The following is a 20,541-nucleotide window of genomic DNA, read 5'->3' on the forward strand; positions in this document are numbered from 1 at the left end:
GGATTTAGCGATTAGGAGTGACAGATTGTTTGGTAAACGTATAGCATGTTCTATATGTTATAGTTATTTGAATGACTCTTACCATAATATGTTATGTTAACATACCAGTTGGGGACGGCGTGGCGCAGTGGAAGAATGGCCGTGCGCGACCCGAGGGTCCCTGGTTCAATCCCCACCTAGTACCAACCTCGTCATGTCCGTTGTGTCCTGAGCAAGACACTTCACCCTTGCTCCTGATGGGTGCTGGTTAGCGCCTTGCATGGCAGCTCCCTCCATCAGTGTGTGAATGTGTGTGTGAATGGGTAAATGTGGAAGTAGTGTCAAAGCACTTTGAGTACCTTGAAGGTAGAAAAGCGCTATACAAGTACAACCCATTTATCATTTATCTATTTATTTATTTATGCCTCATATAACGTACACTTATTCAGCCTGTTGTTCACTATTCTTTATATTTTTTAAATTGCCTTTCAAATGTCTATTCTTGCTGTTGGCTTTTATCAAATAAATTTCCCCCAAAAATGTGACTTATACTCCAGTGCAACTTATATATGTTTTTTTCTTTCTTTATTATGCATTTTTGGCCCGTGCGATTTATATTCCGGAGCGACTTATACTCCGAAAAATACGGTAAATCATAATGTTTTTTTAACCTTTTTTTCTTTCGACTACTTCTCCCACATCGTCTTCATTTGGACACTGTAACTTGGTATTTTTTCAACCCAAAAAACACCAAGTTTTTACAATATTCATTATTTTCAAAAATATTGGATAATATAGTTGATGATCCTCCCACCATTCTCACTTACGTTTGCCATTTTTTTCCCGCCTAAAAATAACTTTGACTGAAAGTAGATATTCTAAGTCCACACGATCAAAAAATATATTTGTTGTAGTATAAAAACATTTATCTAGTCCACAGGTGTCAAACTCAAGGCCCGTGGGCCTTCTTACAATCACGGTATTTCTACATTCAAACCATTTCACATTTAAACCGTTTCCACCTTTTCTTATACATTCCACTCGCATTCAAACGAGCATTCTTCAATATTCAAACTATTCCTACTGTACATTCAAACATATTATTACAATACTCTACATTCCTTCTGCATTTCAGTGCAGCTCCAGCATTTGTCATTCACACACAATTCCTACCGGAATTTGTATTTTCTCATTTCCAACATAGTATTATTGTATGTTGTTGGCCTTAATTGTGAGGGGTCCCTTCCCTGCAGTGTTACTTACCACCACTAGGTGTCAGTGCTACTTTAACAATCACTTCTGAGAAAAGCTGACAGAACATATCGACTGGAAGAATTCCTGATTTTGTGCAAACTGGAATCTTTGCACCACCCTCGCCCCCTCGCTTGAACTTTACATGAATGGAGGCTCTTTGTGGCGATGATGCAATAGGCTTGACCCCCCGCTATATGGACCGGGACACTTTCAGAGCGGCGCACTGAGGCGCCATTGTCAAAGGTGCCCACGTTTGACAGGCATTCTTCAGATGATGTCGACTTGCACACAACTATCTGAACATCTGTCCACCGGACACTGATGAGGGTTATTGGCTTATAGCAGATTTCTACTTGTGACTCTTTTTGTAGCCCTAAATATGCACAAAGGCGCACAAAACCCAAAAGCAGTGAAGTTGGCACATTGTGTAAATGGTAAATAAAAACAGAATACAATGATTTGCAAATCCTTTTCAACCAATATTCAATTGAATCGACTGCAAAGACAAGATATTTAACGTTCGAACAGGAAAACTTTATTTTTTGCAAATATTAGCTCAATTGGAATTTGATGCTTGCAACATGTTTCAAAAAAGCTGGCACAAGTGGCAAAAAAGACTGAGAAAGTGGAGGAATGCTCATCAAACACTTATTTGGAACATCCCACAGGTGAACAGGCTAATTGGGAACAGGTGGGTGCCATGATTGTGTATAAAAGCAGCTTGCATGAAATGCTCAGTCATTCACAAACTAGGATGGGGCGAGGGTCACCACTTTGTCAACAAATGCGTGAGCAAATTGTCCAACAGTTTAAGATCAACATTTCTCAACCAGCTATTGAAAGGAATTTAGGAATTTCACCATCTACGGTCCGTAATATCATCAAAAGGTTCAGAGAATCTGGAGAAATCACTGCACGTAAGCGATGATATTACGGACCTTCGATCCCTCATCATACTGCATCAAAAAGCGACATCAGTGTGTAAAGGATATCACCAAATGGGCTCAGGAACACTTCAGAAAACCACTGTCATTAACAACAGTTCGTCGCTACATCTGTAAGTGCAAGTTAAAACTCTACTATGCAAAGTGAAAGCCATTTATCATCAAAAAGCGACATCAGTGTGTAAAGGATATCACCAAATGGGCTCAGGAACACTTCAGAAAACCACTGTCAGTAACTACAATTTGTCACTACATCTGTAAGTGCAAGTTAAAACTCTACTATGAAAAGCCAAAGCCATTTATCAACAACACCCAGAAACGCAGCCGGCTTTGCTGGGCCCGAACTCATCTAAGATGGACTGATGCAAAGTGGAAAAGTGTTCTGTGGTCTGACGAGTCCTCTTTTCAAATTGTTTTTGGAAACTGTGGACGTCGTGTCCCCTGGACTAAAGAGGAAAAGAACCATCCGGACTGTTATAGGCGCAAAGTTGAAAAGCCAGCATGTGTGATGGTATGGGGGTGTATTAGTGCCGAAGACATGAGTAACTTACACATCTGTGAAGGCGCCATTAATGCTGAAAGGTACATACAGGTTTTGGAGCAACATATGTTATCATGGACGCCCCTGCTTATCTCAGCAAGACAATGCCAAGCCACGTGTTACATCAATGTGGCTTCATAGTAAAAGAGTGCGGGTACTAGACTGGCCTGCCTGTAGTCCAGACCTGTCTCCCATTGAAAATGTGTGGCGCAATAGGAAGCCTAAAATAGCACAACGGAGACCCCCGGACTGTTGAACAACTTAAGCTGTACATCAAGCAACAATGGGAAAGAATTCCACTTCAAAAATTGGTCGTCTCAGTTCCCAAACGTTTACTGAGTGTTGTTAAAAGGAAAGGCCATGTAACACAGTGGTAAAAAAATGCCCCTGTGACAACTATTTTGCAATGTGTGAAGTGAATGATTATTTGCACACAAAAAAAAGGTTCTCAGTTGGAACATTAAATATCTTGTCTTTGCAGTCTATTCAATTGAATATAAGTTGAGAAGGATTTGCAAATCATTGTATTATGTTTTTATTTACCATTTACACAACGTGACAACTTCACTGCTTTTGGGTTTTGTAGTTGCTTTTACGCAGTAATTTGAATCCAAGTATGCACAGAATGGAAACTTGCTACTTGTGACTATTTTTGTAACCCTAAATATGCACAAAGGAGTCTTCAAAGTATGATATATTGCTCTGTGTATGGCATAATAATAGATTTCAGTACATGGCGGAAACCCTTGTCGTTCAGGGCAGGAGACGCAATGTCCCCGCATGGACAATGTGGATATAAAAGCATGTAAAAGTATTGTTTTGATCACTTAATTGCATAATTTGGTCGTCTTGGTCCATGATTACTTCAAAATGTATATGGTTAAAAAATCGATTCACATTCGAATCGAGATTCAATTTCATCCCGATTCTAAATTGATTCATAATTTTCAAACAACTCTTTTAAAAATTGTTTTTATTTTTATTTTTATTACAAGAATTAATCATTTCTGATTTTACTGTAGTTTAGCATTAATACGGTAATCGTTACAACCCTGTTTATGTTTGATTACCCCTCTTAAGTCCTGATACACTGCATGGGTCACCGCTTTTGTATCGTTTTTGTTAACACGTGTTGCACGGTAGGTCCGGATTAGTTTTTGCCTCATTCCTGGGAGAATCCTGCGTGTGCACTGCAAAAACTGAAATCTAAGTAAGATGAAATATCTCAAATAAGGGTGATATTTGCTTATTTTCTGTCTGATAAGATAATTCTTCTCACTAAGCAGATTTTATGTTAGAGTGTTTTACTTGTTTTAAGGGTTTTGGTCCTAAATGATCTCAGTAAGATATTACAGCTTGTTGCTGAGATTTGATGACCTATATTGAGTAAAACATGCTTGAAACTAGAATATCAACTGTTGCAAAGATGTGTCATCAACCATCATTCATCATACCATGAATTGATTAACGTGAATAAGTTGAAAAACTTATTCGGGTGTTACCATTTAGTGGTCAATTGTACAGAGTATGTACTGTACTGTGCAGTCTACTAATAAAAGTTGCAATCAATCAACACTCACAAGTATAAAACTACTTTTTTAAAGTAATAATTTCTTACTTCAAGCATGAAAAAAAAATTATTATGCCGAGCGCATATCATTATGTCAAAATAATGGCACTAGCATTTACTTCATTTATGAATATTTTTCAACATATTGAGCAAAAAGGTGTCTTCTTTTTCTACCAAGAAAGGTGCACTTGTTATTCGTGAGAATATACTTATTTTAAGGTATTTTGGGTTCATTTAGGTTAGCTCATTTTACTTGTTTTGGAAAGTCTTGACAAGCCGAATTTTCTTGTTCTATTGGCAGATAATTTTGCTTAGTTCAAGTAAAATACCCCTCATTTTTGTATTTTTTTTTTTCTTGTTTTTGAACACTGACTTTTTGCAGTGTGACTGAAGCACTAAGGAGAGGTAAGGAGGAGGTTAATGTATCCAGGACTAGCTGCAGTGTGCTCAAACAACCACCAGGTAGAATTTGTGAGCAAATAATACTGTATCATCTCTTTCGGACTCATCACGTCTACACTTTGAGGAAACACATTCTTCTCTCATGCTTTAAGTGAGTAAAAACTACCGTAAATTAAAAAAACACCCAAAAAATTTTTTTTTTTTTTATTTATTTTTTTTTTAAATTTTTTAATTTTTTTTAAACTTTTTTTTAATTTTTTTTTTTTTTTTTAATTTTTTAGAACAATTTAAAACAATTTTAAATTGTTTAATTTTTTTAAACAATTTTAACAAATAACATTTTTTTTTTAGGGTTAGGGTTAAGGTTAGGGTTAGGGTTAGGGTTAAGGTTAGGGTTAGGGTTTAGTTTAGGGTTAGGGTTAAGGTTAGGGTTAGGGTTAAGTTTAGGGTTAGGGTTAAGATTAGGTTTAGGGTTAGGGTAAAAAATTTTTTAAAAAGTTAAAAAAAAGTTTAAAAAAAGTTAAAAAAAATTTAAAAAAAATTTAAAAAAATTATTTAAAAAAAAAAAAAAAAATTTAAATTAAATTTTTTTTTTTAAATTTAAAAAAATTAAAAAATGTTTTAATTTTTTTTTTAATTTTAAATTTTTTTTTAAAAATGTTTAATTTTTTTTTAAAAATGTTAAAGAATTTAATTTTTTTTAACATTTTTTAAAAAAAATTAAAATTATTTTTTTTAATTTTCAAAAAAAAAAAAAATTTTTTTAAAATTAAATTTTTTAAAAAAATATTTTAAAATTTTTTTTAAAAAAAATTAAAAATATTCAAGTTAAAAAAAATGTTCAAGGTTAAAAATGATTTTCAAGGTAAAAAATTTTTTTCAAGGTAAACAAATGATTTTCAAGGTAAAAAAAAATTTTCAAGGTAAAAATTTTTTTTCAAGGTTAAAAATGATTTTCAAGGTAAAAAAAAATTTTCAAGGTAAATTTTTTTTTTTCAAGGTAAAATTTTTTTTTCAAGGTAAAAAATGATTTTCAAATTTTTTTAATTTAAAAAAAATATTTTTAAATTTTTATTATTATTATTATTTTTTTTTTTAAATTTTATTTATTTATTTTTTTTATTTATTTTTTTATTTAAAAATGTTTTTAAATTTTTATTATTTTTTTTTAAACTTTTTTTAATTTTTTTTTTTAAATTTTTTAAAACAATTTAAAACAATTTTAAATTGTTTTAATTTTTTTAAACAATTTTAACAATTAACATTTTTTTTAGGGTTAGGGTTAGGGCACCAGTCAATACATGCAAATATTGATATGAAGCCACATATTTTTTGAAATGATGATGTTACTTATTATTATACAATGTGATGTTTTTCAATTTCTCCTTGCGATAGCAATTGTCAACCAACTTTATTCTCTGTCATGACGTTATGAAATGAAAATTCTTCGTAAAAAGTCATCTCCAGTTGAACGTAAAACGAGGCAAGGCGCCCCGCGGGCAAACTCAACAGTAGTAATAAACCGCACGAACAGACACACCTGCAGCACACAGACAGAACCTCTCTCTGGCCCAGATTCCTCAGCGCTCTTTGATGGGTGTGTGTGTGTGTGTGTGTGTGTGTGTGTGTTGGGGGGCTCAGACAGACACTCGCTGTGCAGACCAACAACATCCACAGTAGCTCTACTGTATGTGCACATACAGCCTCTCTATATGCTTCACACCACTCTGTTTACATCCCTCACCTGCATACCACACTGCCTGCTTGCACATCGCACACGAACATCAAAAAGTTTTTTTGTTTTTTTTTCAACATGCTCGACACTTTTAACACCAAGACGTATAAAAAAACATGTATTTTTCTGTAGGAAATCATCAAAATGGAATGAATCTGACCGAGGCCATCATAAAACCTGTACCGTATTTTTCGGACTATAAGTCGCAGTTTTTTTCATAGTTTGGCCGGGGGTGCGACTTATACTCAGGTGCGACTTATGTGTGAAATGATTAACACGTTACCGTAAAATATCAAATAATATTATTTATCTCATTCACGTAAGAGACTAGACGTATAAGATTTCATGGGATTTAGCGATTAGGAGTGACAGATTGTTTGGTAAACGTATAGCATGTTCTATATGTTATAGTTATTTGAATGACTCTTACCATAATATGTTACGTTAACATACCAGTTGGTTATTTATGCCTCATATAACGTACACTTATTCAGCCTGTTGTTCACTATTCTTTATTTATTTTAAATTGCCTTTCAAATGTCTATTCTTGGTGTTGGCTTTCATCAAATACATTTCCCCAAAAAATCCGACTTATACTCCAGTGCGACTTATATATGTTTTTTTTCCTTCTTTATTATGCATTTTCAGCCGGTGCGACTTATACTCCGAAAAATACGGTATGTACAGTACAGGCAATATTTAAAGTAACATTTTCACATTCTTAGCTGCCATATACAAGTGTACAAATAAGTAAGGTGCTACAACAATAACTGCAAAGACAAGATACTTAATGTTTGAACTGAAAAACTTCATTTTTTTGTGTGCAAATAATCATTACCGTATTTTTCGGACTATAAGTCGCAGTTTTTTTCATAGTTTGGCCGGGCTCCAGTGCGACTTATGTATGGTTTTTTTTCTTCTTTATTATGCAATTTCGGCAGGTGCGACTTATACTCCGGTGCGACTTATACTCCGAAAAATACGGTAACTTTGAATTTAATGGCAGCAACACATTTTTACCACTGCCTTACATGGCCTTTCCTTTTAACAACACTCAGTAAACGTTTGGGAACTGAGGACACCAATTTTTGAAGTGGAATTCTTTCCCATTTTTGCTTGATGTACAGCTTAAATTGTTCAACAGTCCGGGGGTCTCCATTGTGGTATTTTAGGCTTCCTATTGCGCCACACATCTTCAACGGGAGACAGGTCTGGACTACAGGCAGGCCAGTCTAGTACCCGCACTCTTTTACTATGAAGCCACGCTGTTGTAACACGTGGCTTGGCATTGTCTTGCTGAAATAAGCAGGGGCGTCCATGATAACGTTGCTTGGATGGCAACATATGTTGCTCCAAAACCTGTATGTACCTTTCAGCATTAATGGCGCCTTCACAGATGTGTAAGTTACCCATGTCTTGGGCACTAATACACCCCCATACCATCACAGATGCTGGCTTTTCAACTTTGCGCCTATAACAGTCCGGATGGTTCTTTTCCTCCTTAGTCCGGAGGACACGACGTCCACAGTTTCCAAAAACAATTTGAAATGTGGACTCGTCAGACCACAGAACACTTTTCCACTTTTCATCAGTCCATCTTAGATGAGCTCGGGCCCAGCGAAGCCGGCTGCGTTTCTGGGTGTTGTTGATGAATGGCTTTGGCTTTGCATAGTAGAGTTTTAACTTGCACTTACAGATGTAGCGACGAATTGTAGTTATTGACAGTGGTTTTCTGAAGTGTTCCTGAGCCCATGTGGTGATATCCTTTAGTTCAGTGTAATAAACCTCCCATGCAGACTAACAGGAACATATAGATAACAAGATAAGAAAAAAATGGAAATAATGGCGACCCATCAGTCTTGCTGTTCGGTCTACTCTGTCTGTTCTTTGACAGGTTGTACTAAAAACACAATTTTGTTGTAACGTAATTTCCGGACTACAAACCGCCATTTTTTTCCTACACTTTTGAACCCTGCGGCTTATAAGACGGAGCGGCTAATTTATGGATTTTTCTTCGCTGACGGCCGTAATAAAAATAGTTTTAAAAAAAACAAGCAAAAACACTCAGAATGTGTTTTATTGTTTGTGCTATGGCGCCATCTTTGGGACGAGTTCGCTCAATGCAAGTGCTGCAGTGTCCTTCCATTTACCGGTGGTGCTTTCAACCGGAAGTGGAGTGCCGTTCAGTCTTTTAGCCATCTATAGCGTTTTTACTCGTATGGACTCTTTATTCAGAACTCCAAGGATTGTAGGTCTTACAGCAGTGGTTCTTAACCTTGTTGGAGGTACCGAACCCCACCAGTTTCATATGCGCAAAAAATTATTATGCCGAGCGCATATCATTATGTCAAGATAATGGCACTAGCATTTACTTAATTTATGAATATTTTTCAACATATTGAGCAAAAAGGTGTCTTCTTTTTCTACCAAGAAAGGTGCACTTGTTATTAGTGAGAATATACTTATTTTAAGGTATTTTGGGTTCATTTAGGTTAGCTCATTTTACTTGTTTTGTAAAGTCTTGACAAGCCGAATTTTCTTGTTCTATTGGCAGATAATGTTGCTTAGTTCAAGTAAAATACCCCTCATTTTTGTATTTTTTTTTCTTGTTTTTGAACACTGACTTTTTGCAGTGTGACTGAAGCACTAAGGAGAGGCAAGGAGGAGGTTATTGTATCCAGAACTAGCTGCAGTGTGCTCAAACAACCACCAGGTAGAATTTGTGAGCAAATAATAGTGTATCATCTCTTTCGGACTCATCACGTCTACACTTTGAGGAAACACATTCTTCTCTCATGCTTTAAGTGAGGGATATAGTAAAAACTACCGTAAATTAAAAAAACACCACATTTTTTAATTTTTTAATTTTTAATTTTTAATTTTTAATTTTTAATTTTTAATTTTTAATTTTAATTTTTAATTTTTAATTTTTAATTTTTAATTTTTAATTTTTATTTTTTTTTTTTTATTTTTTTTTTATTTATTTTTTTTTTTACTTTTTTTTAATTATTATTATTTATTTTTTATTTTTTAGAACAATTTAAAACAATTTTAAATTGTTTAATTTTTTTAAACAATTTTAACAAATAACATTTTTTTTTAAGGTTAGGGTTAAGGTTAGGGTTAGGGTTAGGGTTAAGCTTAGGGTTAGGGTTAGGGTTAGGTTTGGGGTTAGGGTTAGGGTAAAAAATTTTTAAAAAGTTAAAAAAAAAGGTAAAAAATGTTAAAAAAAATTAAAAATATTTTAAATTAAAAATTTTTTTTTTTTAATATTTAAAAAAAAAAAAAAAAAAAAATTACAATTTTTTTTTTTTAAATTAAATTTTTTTTTTTTTTAAATAAAAAAAAATTAAAAACATTTAAAAAAAAAATTTTTAAATTTAAAAAATTTTCAAGGTAAAAATTTTTTTTTCAAGGTTAAAAATGATTTTCAAGTCTAGTCTAGTACCCGCACTCTTTTACTATGAAGCCACGCTGTTGTAACACGTGGCTTGCCATTGTCTTGCTGAAATAAGCAGGGGCGTCCATGAGAACGTTGCTTGGATGGCAACATATGTGAAAACCTGTATCACCGAACCCTTCTTTAGTGAAAAATAAAATGTTTTTTTTTTTTCAAATTCACGACAAAGTTATATGTTTTTTTACTGGTGCACAAAATTAACCGTGCATAAACATCTCACACCTGCAAATCAGATGGAATATTAGAGGGAACATTGTTTGGGGGTATCCATAGTATCCATAGTAGGGAGAAGTTTTTATTTACAAGATGAGTCGGGTGTGTCTTGACCTCCGCGGCGGAGGCTCCACCGAACCCCTGAGGCCGACTCACCGAACCCCTAGGGTTCGATCGAACCCAGGTTAAGAACCACTGTCTTACAGTATTACTAAAACTGTTTATATAAACCGTCCCATGTGTGATGTCTGCAGGAGTGTTTTATGCATATTTGTAGTTGCTACCATAATGTAATGACGTTAGCGCAGTTAGCATTAGCTAATATGCCAACACGATTACGAGGGTCTGTGTTAGTATTATTTACTTACAACAACATTCTTTTTGTATTGTTCCAGTTTTACAAATTCCTCAGTATATTCACCAAGACGTCACTGTGGAGTTATTAAGTCTGTTTAGCTGAGCGAGCTTCCTGCCATGTTACAGGCGCCGTTTGGAAACAATAGTATCTTTTTTTTTCCTGCTAAAATTTAGTTGGTGCGGCTAACTTTTTGAGTGCAGTGATTAGGGGTGTGGGAAAAAATCGATTCAAATTCAAATTGCGATTCTCACGTTGTACGATTCAGTATCGATTCTCATCTTTCAAAAATCGATTTTAATTTTAATTTTAATTTTCATTTTCATTTTCATTTTCATTTTCATTTTCATTTTCATTTTAATATTTTATTTATTTTTATTTATTTTTATTTTATTTTTTATTTTTTTAATTTTTTTTTATTAATCAATACAACAAAATAATACAAAGCAATACCATAACAATGCAATCCAATTCCAAAACCAAACCCGACCCAGCAACACTACAAACAGGCAATCGAATCGTGACCCCAAGAATCGATATTGAATCGAATCGTGGGACACCCAAAGATTCGCAGCCCTAGCAATGATATTAAAGTCGGGTGAGGAGGAGTCTGACTGGTGCGCTTTCTGGTATATTTCACTCCAAAATAAACCCAGACTGTAGTTTAAATAAAACTGTTAGTAAGTTTAGAACAAGTAATGTACAGTCAAGTAAAACATCCATTCCTGGATGAAACTGCATTTGTGTCCAAATAGTGCACTCTTTCTTAAGGTAATTTAAATTATGTAGGTGAGTAATAATCTGTGATTAATCATGATTAAACCTGATAATCTGATAAAAAAGTGTTATATCATTTGACAGCACTAAAATATTAGAACATTTTGAAGCCACACTGCTGCATGCAGTTTCCAGTCCTAGTACAGTACATACAGTATTGTGCAGAGCCTTATCCAACACGTTGCTCCATGACATCATCAGCGAAGCAGCATGCATGATGTCATTTATATGCGCACACAGGACATCTTTTGTTCAGCCAGGTGTCAAGTACCAGCAGGTATTCTGTACAATGGAGCCACCTACACTCTTAGAAATAAGGGTTCTAAAAGGTTTCTTCTACAAGGGCTGAGGTTCTAACTGGAACCATTTGCTTCTGAAAAACCCTTTCCCGAAGAAAGGGTTTTTCAAGGGTTCTTGGTAACGCTAATGGTTCCAGTAAGAACCATTTTGATCCAGAGAACCCTTTAAAACCCCTTTTCTGAATAATTGGTTTTAAAAGGGTTCTCACTAACACTAAGGGTTCCAGTAAGAACTATTTTGATCCAGAGAACCGTTTTTGGAAGAAAGAGTTCTTCAGGGATTGTTGAAAGCATGGGTAAGATCCTGTGTCACCAGGGACATACTTCCTGATAACATTTGCCAATAATGGTGCCTATCTTTAAATAAATGTTTTTCTCATTAAAATGTTTTGAATGTTTGTTCAATGTCAACATGATAAATGACCACAATATAATATGAACTAAACTGATCTGTAGAATACAATATGGTTCTTTATAGAACCCTCAGAAGACAAGACGGTTATCGGTGAAAACCTTTGAAAAGGGATGTTTTTAGAACCCCCTGTGTCAGGTCTAGATGAAACCCTTGAAACATGAAAGAGTTCTTTGTGGAACTCCCTGTGTGGGTTCTAGATGAAACCCTTGAAACATGAAAGGGTTCTTAGTGGAACTCCCTGCATGGGTTCTAGATGAAACCCTTGACAAACGAAAGGGTTCTTAGTGGAACTCCCTGCATGGGTTCTAGATGAAACCCTTGACAAACGAAAGGGTTCTTAGTGGAACTCCATGTGTGGGTTCTAGATGAAACCCTTGAAATACGAAAGGGTTCTTAGTGGAACTCCCTGCGTGGGTTCTAGATGAAAGTCTTGAAATACAAAAGGGTTCTGAGTGGAACTCCCTGTGTGGGTTCTAGATGAAACCCTTGAAATACGAAAGGGTTCTTAGTGGAACTCCCTGTGTGGGTTCTAGATGAAACCCTTGAAACATGAAAGGGTTCTTAGTGGAACTCCCTGCGTGGGTTCTTTGTAGAACCTCTCATGGGGGGTTCTGGGTGGAACCTTACACACACAGTTCTAGGTAGAACCCTCCAAAAGGGTTCCAGGTGGAACCTTTATAAAAAGGTTCTACCTGGAGCCAAAAAGGGTTCTTCTATGAGGACGAGCCGAAGAACCTTATATGGTTCTACTTAGCACTTTTATTTCTAAGAATGTACAGTCATGCTAGTCCACTTTTATGTACCACCTGGGACCCCTATCTTTTCCTCACTTTTGACGTTATCAATCGCAGTCTTCGTACGTCAAGACACTGGTTCCTCCAGTATGGTATGTACTATATTGGGGACAGTATGTAATATCCACACTGACATACATCCCTTAAAACAGGGATGTCAAACTGGTTTTCATTGAGGGCCACATTGCAGTTGTGGCTGCCATCGGATGGCCGCTTGTAACAGCGAATAATGTATGAATTTGCCTGTGGATTTCATTATTAAATTTATATATACCGTATTTTTCGGACTATAAGTCGCAGTTTTTTTCATAGTTTGGCCGGGGGTGCGCCTTATACTCAGGAGCGACTTATGTGTGAAATGATGAACACATTATAATATTATTTATCTCATTCACGTAAGAGACTAGACGTATAAGATTTCATGGGATTTAGCGATTAGGAGTGACAGATTGTTTGGTAAACGTATAGCATGTTCTATATGTTATAGTTATTTGAATGACTCTTACCATAATATGTTACGTTAACATACCAGTTGGTTGTTTATGCCTCATATAACGTACACTTATTCAGCCTGTTGTTCACTATTCTTTATTTATTTTAAATTGCCTTTCAAATGTCTATTCTTGCTGTTGGCTTTTATCAAATAAATTTCCCCAAAAAACTAGACTTATATATGTTTTTTTCCTTCTTTATTATGCATTTTCGGCAGGTGCGACTTATACTCCGGTGCGACTTATACTCCGAAAAATACGGTATATATATATATATATATATATTTTTTTTTTTTTTTAAGTATATATATATATATACTGTATATGTCGATTTTACGTAAAAACTTTACAAAATTTTACTGTAAAATATAGTGTTTTTTTTGTTTTGTTTTTACAACATTTTACGGTAAATGGGAAAAACAGTACCACTGTTTTTTTACGAAAAATTGCCAAAATGTTTGTGTTAAATTTACATTGTTTTTTACTAGAGATGTCCAATAATGGCTGGGGGGCGGGGTTTGGTGGTGGCGGGGGGCTGTATATTGTAGCGTCCCGGAAGAGTTAGTGCTGCAAGGGGTTCTGGGTATTTGTTCTGTTGTGTTTATGTTGTGTTACGGTGCGGATGTTCTCCCGAAATGGGTTTGTCATTCTCGTTTGGTGTGGGTTCACAGTGTGGCGCATATTTTTAACAGTGTTAAAGTTGTTTATACGGCCACTCTCAGTGTGACCTGTATGGCTGTTGATCAAGTATGCCTTGCATTCACTTGTGTGTGTGTGTGTAAAAGCCGCATATGTTGTTTGTATGGAGGAAAAGCGGACGTGACGACAGGTTGTAGAGGACGCTAAAGGCTGTACCTTTAAGGCACGCCCCCAATAATGTTGTCCGGGTGGAAATCGGGAGAATGGTTGCCCCGGGAGATTTTCGGGAGGGGCACTGAAATTTCGGGAGTCTCCCGGGAAAATCGGGAGGTTGAAGCCGATACCGATAATTTCCGATATTACATTTTAAAGCATTTATCGGCCGATAATATCGGCAGGCCGATATTGTCGGACATCTCTAGTTTTTGCACTATTATTCATGGAAAAACAGTGCAAGTTCTTTTTTTTATTCTGGCCACTTAGCTGCCAGTTTTTCTACCGTAAAAAACAAATCTTTCCATTTACAGTAATACACCGTTAAAAACAACTGTAGATTTTACAGTCAAAAACTGGCAGCTCAGTCAACACTATTTTAACGCAAAAAAAATGGTAATTTTTTTTTTTCAATTTACAGTAATATGATGTAAAATGTGTTGTAATTTTTTATTAATTTGAGGTATTTTTATTTAGACAAAAACATGTTTTGAAAGTATGATAATATACTGTAATATTTGTTGCAATAATGGATACTATTAAAGTTGAAAAGGTAGGCAATTTCCATCCATCCATCCATCTTCTTCCGCTTATCCGAGGTCGGGTCGCGGGGGCAGCAGCCTTAAGCAGGGAAGCCCAGACTTCCCTCTCCCCAGCCACTTCGTCCAGCTCCTCCCGGGGGATCCCGAGGCGTTCCCAGGCCAGCCGGGAGAGATAGTCTTCCCAGCGTGTCCTGGGTCTTCCCCGTGGCCTCCTACCGGTCGGACGTGCCCGAAACACCTTCCTAGGGAGGCGTTCGGGTGGCATCCTGACCAGATGCCCGAACCACCTCATCTGGCTCCTCTCGATGTGGAGGAGCAGCGGCTTTACTTTGAGCTCCCCCCGGATGACAGAGCTTCTCACCCTATCTCTAAGGGAGAGCCCCGCCACCCGGCGGAGGAAACTCATTTCGGCCGCTTGTACCCGTGATCTTGTCCTTTCGGTCATGACCCAAAGCTCATGACCATAGGTGAGGATGGGAACGTAGATCGACCTGTAAATCGAGAGCTTTGCCTTCCGGCTCAGCTCCTTCTTCACCACAACGGATCGATACAGCGTCCGCATTACTGAAGACGCCGCACCGATCCGCCTGTCGATCTCACGATCCACTCTTCCCCCACTCGTGAACAAGACTCCGAGGTACTTGAACTCCTCCACTTGGGGCAAGATCTCCTCCCCAACCCGGAGATGGCACTCCACCCTTTTCCGGGAGAGAACCATGGACTCGGACTTGGAGGTGCTGATTCCCATCCCAGTCGCTTCACACTCGGCTGCGAACCGATCCAGTGAGAGCTGAAGATCTTGGCCGGAGGAAGCCATCAGGACCACATCATCTGCAAATAGCAGAGACCTAATCCTGCAGCCACCAAACCAGATACCCTCAACGCCCTGACTGCGCCTAGAAATTCTGTCCATAAAGGTTATGAACAGAATCGGTGACAAAGGGCAGCCTTGGCGGAGTCCAACCCTCACTGGAAACGTGTCCGACTTACTGCCGGCAATGCGGACCAAGCTCTGACACTGATTATACAGGGAGCGAACTGCCACAATAAGACAGTCCGTTACCCCATACTCTCTGAGCACTCCTCACAGGACTTCCCGGGGTACACAGTCGAATGCCTTCTCCAAGTCCACAAAGCACATGTAGACTGGTTGGGCAAACTCCCATGCACCCTCAAGGACCCTGCCGAGAGTATAGAGCTGGTCCACAGTTCCACGACCAGGACGAAAACCACACTGTTCCTCCTGAATCCGAGGTTCGACTATCCGGCGTAGCCTCCTCTCCAGTACACCTGAATAGACCTTACCGGGAAGGCTGAGGAGTGTGATCCCACGATAGTTGGAACACACCCTCCGGTTCCCCTTCTTAAAGAGAGGAACCACCACCCCGGTCTGCCAATCCAGAGGTACCGCCCCCGATGTCCACGCGATGTTGCAGAGTCTTGTCAACCAAGACAGCCCCACAACATCCAGAGCCTTAAGGAACTCCGGGCGGATCTCATCCACCCCCGGGGCCTTGCCACCGAGGAGCTTTTTAACTACCTCGGCAACCTCAGCCCCAGAAATAGGAGAGCCCACCACAGATTCCACAGGCACTGCTTCCTCATAGGAAGACGTGCTGGTAGGATTGAGGAGGTCTTCGAAGTATTCTCTCCACCGATCCACAACATCCGCAGTCGAGGTCAGCAGAGCACCATCCCCACATACACGGTGTTGACACTGCACTGCTTCCCTTTCCTGAGGCGGCGGATGGTGGTCCAGAATTGCTTCGAAGCCGTCCGGAAGTCTTTTTCCATGGCCTCCCCGAACTCCTCCCATGTCCGAGTTTTTGCCTCCGCGACCGCTGAAGCCGCACACCGCTTGGCCTGTCGGTACCTGTCTGCTGCCTCAGGAGTCCCATGAGCCAAAAGAACCCGATAGGACTCCTTCTTCAGCCTGACGGCATCCCTCACCGCCGGCGTCCACCAACGGGTTCTAGGATTACCGCCACGACAGGCACCAACCACCTTGCGGCCACAGCTCCAATCGGCCGCCTCGACAACAGAGGCACGGAACATCATCCACTCGGACTCAATGTCCAGCGCCTCCCTCGTGACATTTTCAATTGCAATTTCAAGCAGTACATATATTTTTTTGCTCAAAATGAAAAAAATCCATTACATTTAGTGAGAAAATATGAAGTGATTTATTGACACATATCATTTCCAGGTGTTTGCGGGCCAGATAAAATTATTTCGCGGGCCAGATCTGGTCCCCGGGCCTTGAGTTTGACACCTGTGCCTTAAAACATAGCGGAGCATCTGTCATCCCTTTTCCCGGCTGGTAAGCCCAGCGATCCCCCCTCATGTTGAGCAGGAACTGCTCCCAAACCTTGACAGCTCCAGCAGGTGGACGGATGCCAGCACATTCGACGTGCATCCGTTGAGCGTGTGTCTTATCAGGTGACGGTAAAGACAGCGTCATGTGTTACTGTATATGAGGGCAGGCATGTGTGCGGCAAAGCTCATGATCCTGTGATGTCATGCATGACTCACAAACACTCGGAGTCGACAGGTCACATGGTGGAGATGAAACAGATGGTGGAGAAGTAGATGGGCAAACAAGATATTTTGGAGAGAATATACCTCAGTTGTTACGCATGCTTACTTCGCTGCCTAACATACCAGAAAATGGGCAGGAACACCAACACACAGGTGAATGACTCCAAAAAACAGCACCTTTTTTTGGTCCCAGTTCTCGTTGATTTATACACAATAAAACAGGGGTGTCCAAACCCCAGCTAAACCAAATGCGATCTTCAATTTGGCCCCGCCAAACGAGTGCAATTTCATTCAGTTTTCATAATAAATTGAAATATCCAAGGTTCTAACAGGTGGCAAAATGTCACCATGGTATGGACAATGTAAGAAACCCAGATCGGTGTCCATGATGTGTTCTTTCTTGACGTCACAAGCACAGCATTTACTAGTATGACGCAATCCAAACAACCTTTCCTAGTCATGGTGCAGGAAAAAAAATAATTCAACCAGCACAAAATGTCAACACATAACACAACCTGCTCACTGAACTTTGTGGATATTTAAAAAAAAAAAAGTCCCATCACCGTAAACATTTTTTTTTAATTATACCCATTTGAATCCATTGCAAGCAGTGACGTGCAGTCACTAGAGGCAGGCGAGTAATGTAAAATGTAAAAAGAAAAAAAATTAATTAAATTGTTATATGTATCCAGTGATTATACTATAGAGTTATTTTCCATTTAACTTCACCAGTTTTAGATTATTTTTATTCAAAATCGCTGAATTTTCACATTTGCCGTTCAAATACTGAGAAGAGACGGTGCGGTGAACAGCAGCCAGTTGAGGCACGTCACTCAGTGCCTCAACATGGATTCCGGACTCGTCTAACTGCTGGCCTGCTGTGCAGTGAGACTGTATTGCTATATGAACTATATTATACATTTCCATAGTTTAGTTAGCTGAGGTATATATTGTACAGTGTATTTTGTCGACAACTGTATGTGTGTAACGTATTTCTTGTGCTGAGCGATCATAAAACGGCTGCAAAAGACGCACTGGCTGAGGCTCCAGTAACCCCGCCTCCTGCACCCCCGCCGTAGAAATATTATATCAACTAAAGCCCACACTTAAACTTTCCACGTGCAAGATTGAATCTATTTAAAAAAGTTATTTCATAAGAAGCCAAAAAGTGCAAAAACAATAATGTTCGTGTTGGAGGAGTTGTGAATGACTGCAGGGCCACAACATTAGGTACACCTGCAGACTGCAGGTGTATCTAATTCACAACTCCTCCAACACAAACATTATTGTTTTTGCGCTTTTTGGCTTCTTATTAAATAACTTTTGTAACCTATTTTCATGGGCTTTTCTCTTTGTGATGTTAAGTTCCTGTTATGCGCTGTTATACAGTATATGCCTTGAGCTCTTATTTTGAAGGCGCTAAGAGCGGAAGTGATGTGACACGGAGTGGAGCGGAGGTTTTTGAAAGAAGGTAAATAAAGTGGTCCTCGTGTAAACTGGAGCCTCCGTGTTTGTTATTTTGTAGTTTCATACAGTATAGGCGACATTTATAAACCACTTTTTTAAATAGATTCAATCTTGCACGTGGAAAGTTTAAGTGAGGGCTTTAGTTGTGGACTTCATTTATAAGTAAAGGTAAGACCATAATAACGTTTTTTTAATTAAATGTGCTTTTTTGTGTGCTACAGTTTGTATGTGTAAAGTTAAAGTTAAGTTAAAGTACCAATGATTGTCACACACACACTAGGTGTAATGAAATTTGTCGTCTGCATTTGACCCATCCCCTTGTTCACCCCCTGGGAGGTGAGAGGAGCAGTGGGCAGCAGATGCGCCGCACCTGGGAATCATTTTTGGTGATTTAACCCCCAATTCCGAGCCTTGATGCTGAGTGCCAAGCAGGGAAGAATGCTGGTATGAGCTTTTAAACATAAACCGTTAACTGCTGCCAATCAAATGGTGAATAAGATACTTTTTAGGGTTCATATGTTTGTAAATCTGACTGTGATGAAGTCAGTGCCTCACCAGCCATCAACCTCACCGCACGTCACTGATTGCAAGGCATGATGGGGAAAAATGCCCAAAATAGACTGATTGATTACAAAGCTTCAAAGACATCCTCAAGGTAAGAGTTGAACTTATTATATTCAATGATAAGAATTATTAATACTGTAGTCATTATATCATAATATGTAAACAAACACACATGCATACAGTATATGTATGGCTACTTTGCATGGCCCCCCGCCAAATTTTTTAGCCCAATGTGGCCCCCCCCCCAGTCAAAAATTTTAGACCCCCTTTCAATAATCTAATCAAGTCAGCGCACTATATTTAATATAAAATACATCTTAGTCAATGCACTATTCATTCAATTCTATTTCAACCCTCAACTACGTGTAAATGTACATTTTAAAATAAAGTACAACATTGTTCCAACAATCTCCTCCTTATAACGCGACCCTGATATACAGTAATGTATGACCGACCGCTAATCTGGACTAAGTATAGTGCGCTCTGCTGACGCAGCGTGCATACTGAGCCGCACCGAGCGTTCGTTATAGGTGCGGCTAAACTGGTTAGCCAGGAGATAGGAGGGACTGCTGCTAACGTCAAGATAAGGCTCGTCGTGAGGGGACCAGCACAAAATTCAAAACAGTTGCAATAAGGTCTGTGTAAAAAGTACAGTGACGTGCGGTGAGGTTGATGGCTGGTGAGGCACTGACTTCATCACAGTCAGATTTACAAACATATGAACCCTAAAGAGTATCTTATTCACCATTTGATTGGCAGCAGTTAACAGGTAATGTTTAAAAGCTCATACCAGCATTCTTCCCTGCTTGGCACTCAGCATCAAGGGTTGGAATTGGGGGTTAAATCACCAAAAATTATTCCCGGGCGCGGCACCGCTGCTGCCCACTGCTCCCCTCACCTCCCAGGGGGTGATCAAGGGGATGGGTCAAATGCAGAGGACAAATTTCACCACACCTAGTGTGCGTGACAATCATTGGTACTTTAACTTAACTTTAACTTTACACATACAAACTGTGGCACACAAAAAAGCACATTTAATAAAAACAACGTTATTATGGTCTTACCTTTACTTATAAATGAAGTCCATGCGCCGCTCCTTCTGAACAAAAGCATCGATAACTTGTTTATAGAAGTCTTCCTTATCTTTCTTCAGTTTTAAAAGTCTCTCTGTCTCGATGGAGATCTTCCTTTAATTATTACCTCCTGCTTCGATTGAAAGTCCAATTTAGAAAACTGTTTTATTTTAGATATGTAATCCTCCATGTTAAAAGTCCAGGCGAGAGGAAAAAAATAAACGATCGCTAACTGTTGCTGCTTGTTGTCACTTCTTCTGCAGCCGAGTAGTCGCA

The 20,541-nt window shown here is 38.5% G+C and overlaps 1 protein-coding gene across 2 annotated transcripts in view; it reads left to right on the forward strand.

Moving 5' to 3' along the window:
- vwa8 (von Willebrand factor A domain containing 8) overlaps nt 1–20,541 on the forward strand; it is a 212,249-nt gene that overhangs the window by 136,126 nt on the left and 55,582 nt on the right. The gene's annotated exons all lie outside the window — the stretch shown is intronic.

This window comes from Nerophis lumbriciformis, linkage group LG13 (assembly GCF_033978685.3).
Source record: "Nerophis lumbriciformis linkage group LG13, RoL_Nlum_v2.1, whole genome shotgun sequence".
Classification (NCBI taxonomy): Eukaryota; Metazoa; Chordata; class Actinopteri; order Syngnathiformes; family Syngnathidae; genus Nerophis; species Nerophis lumbriciformis.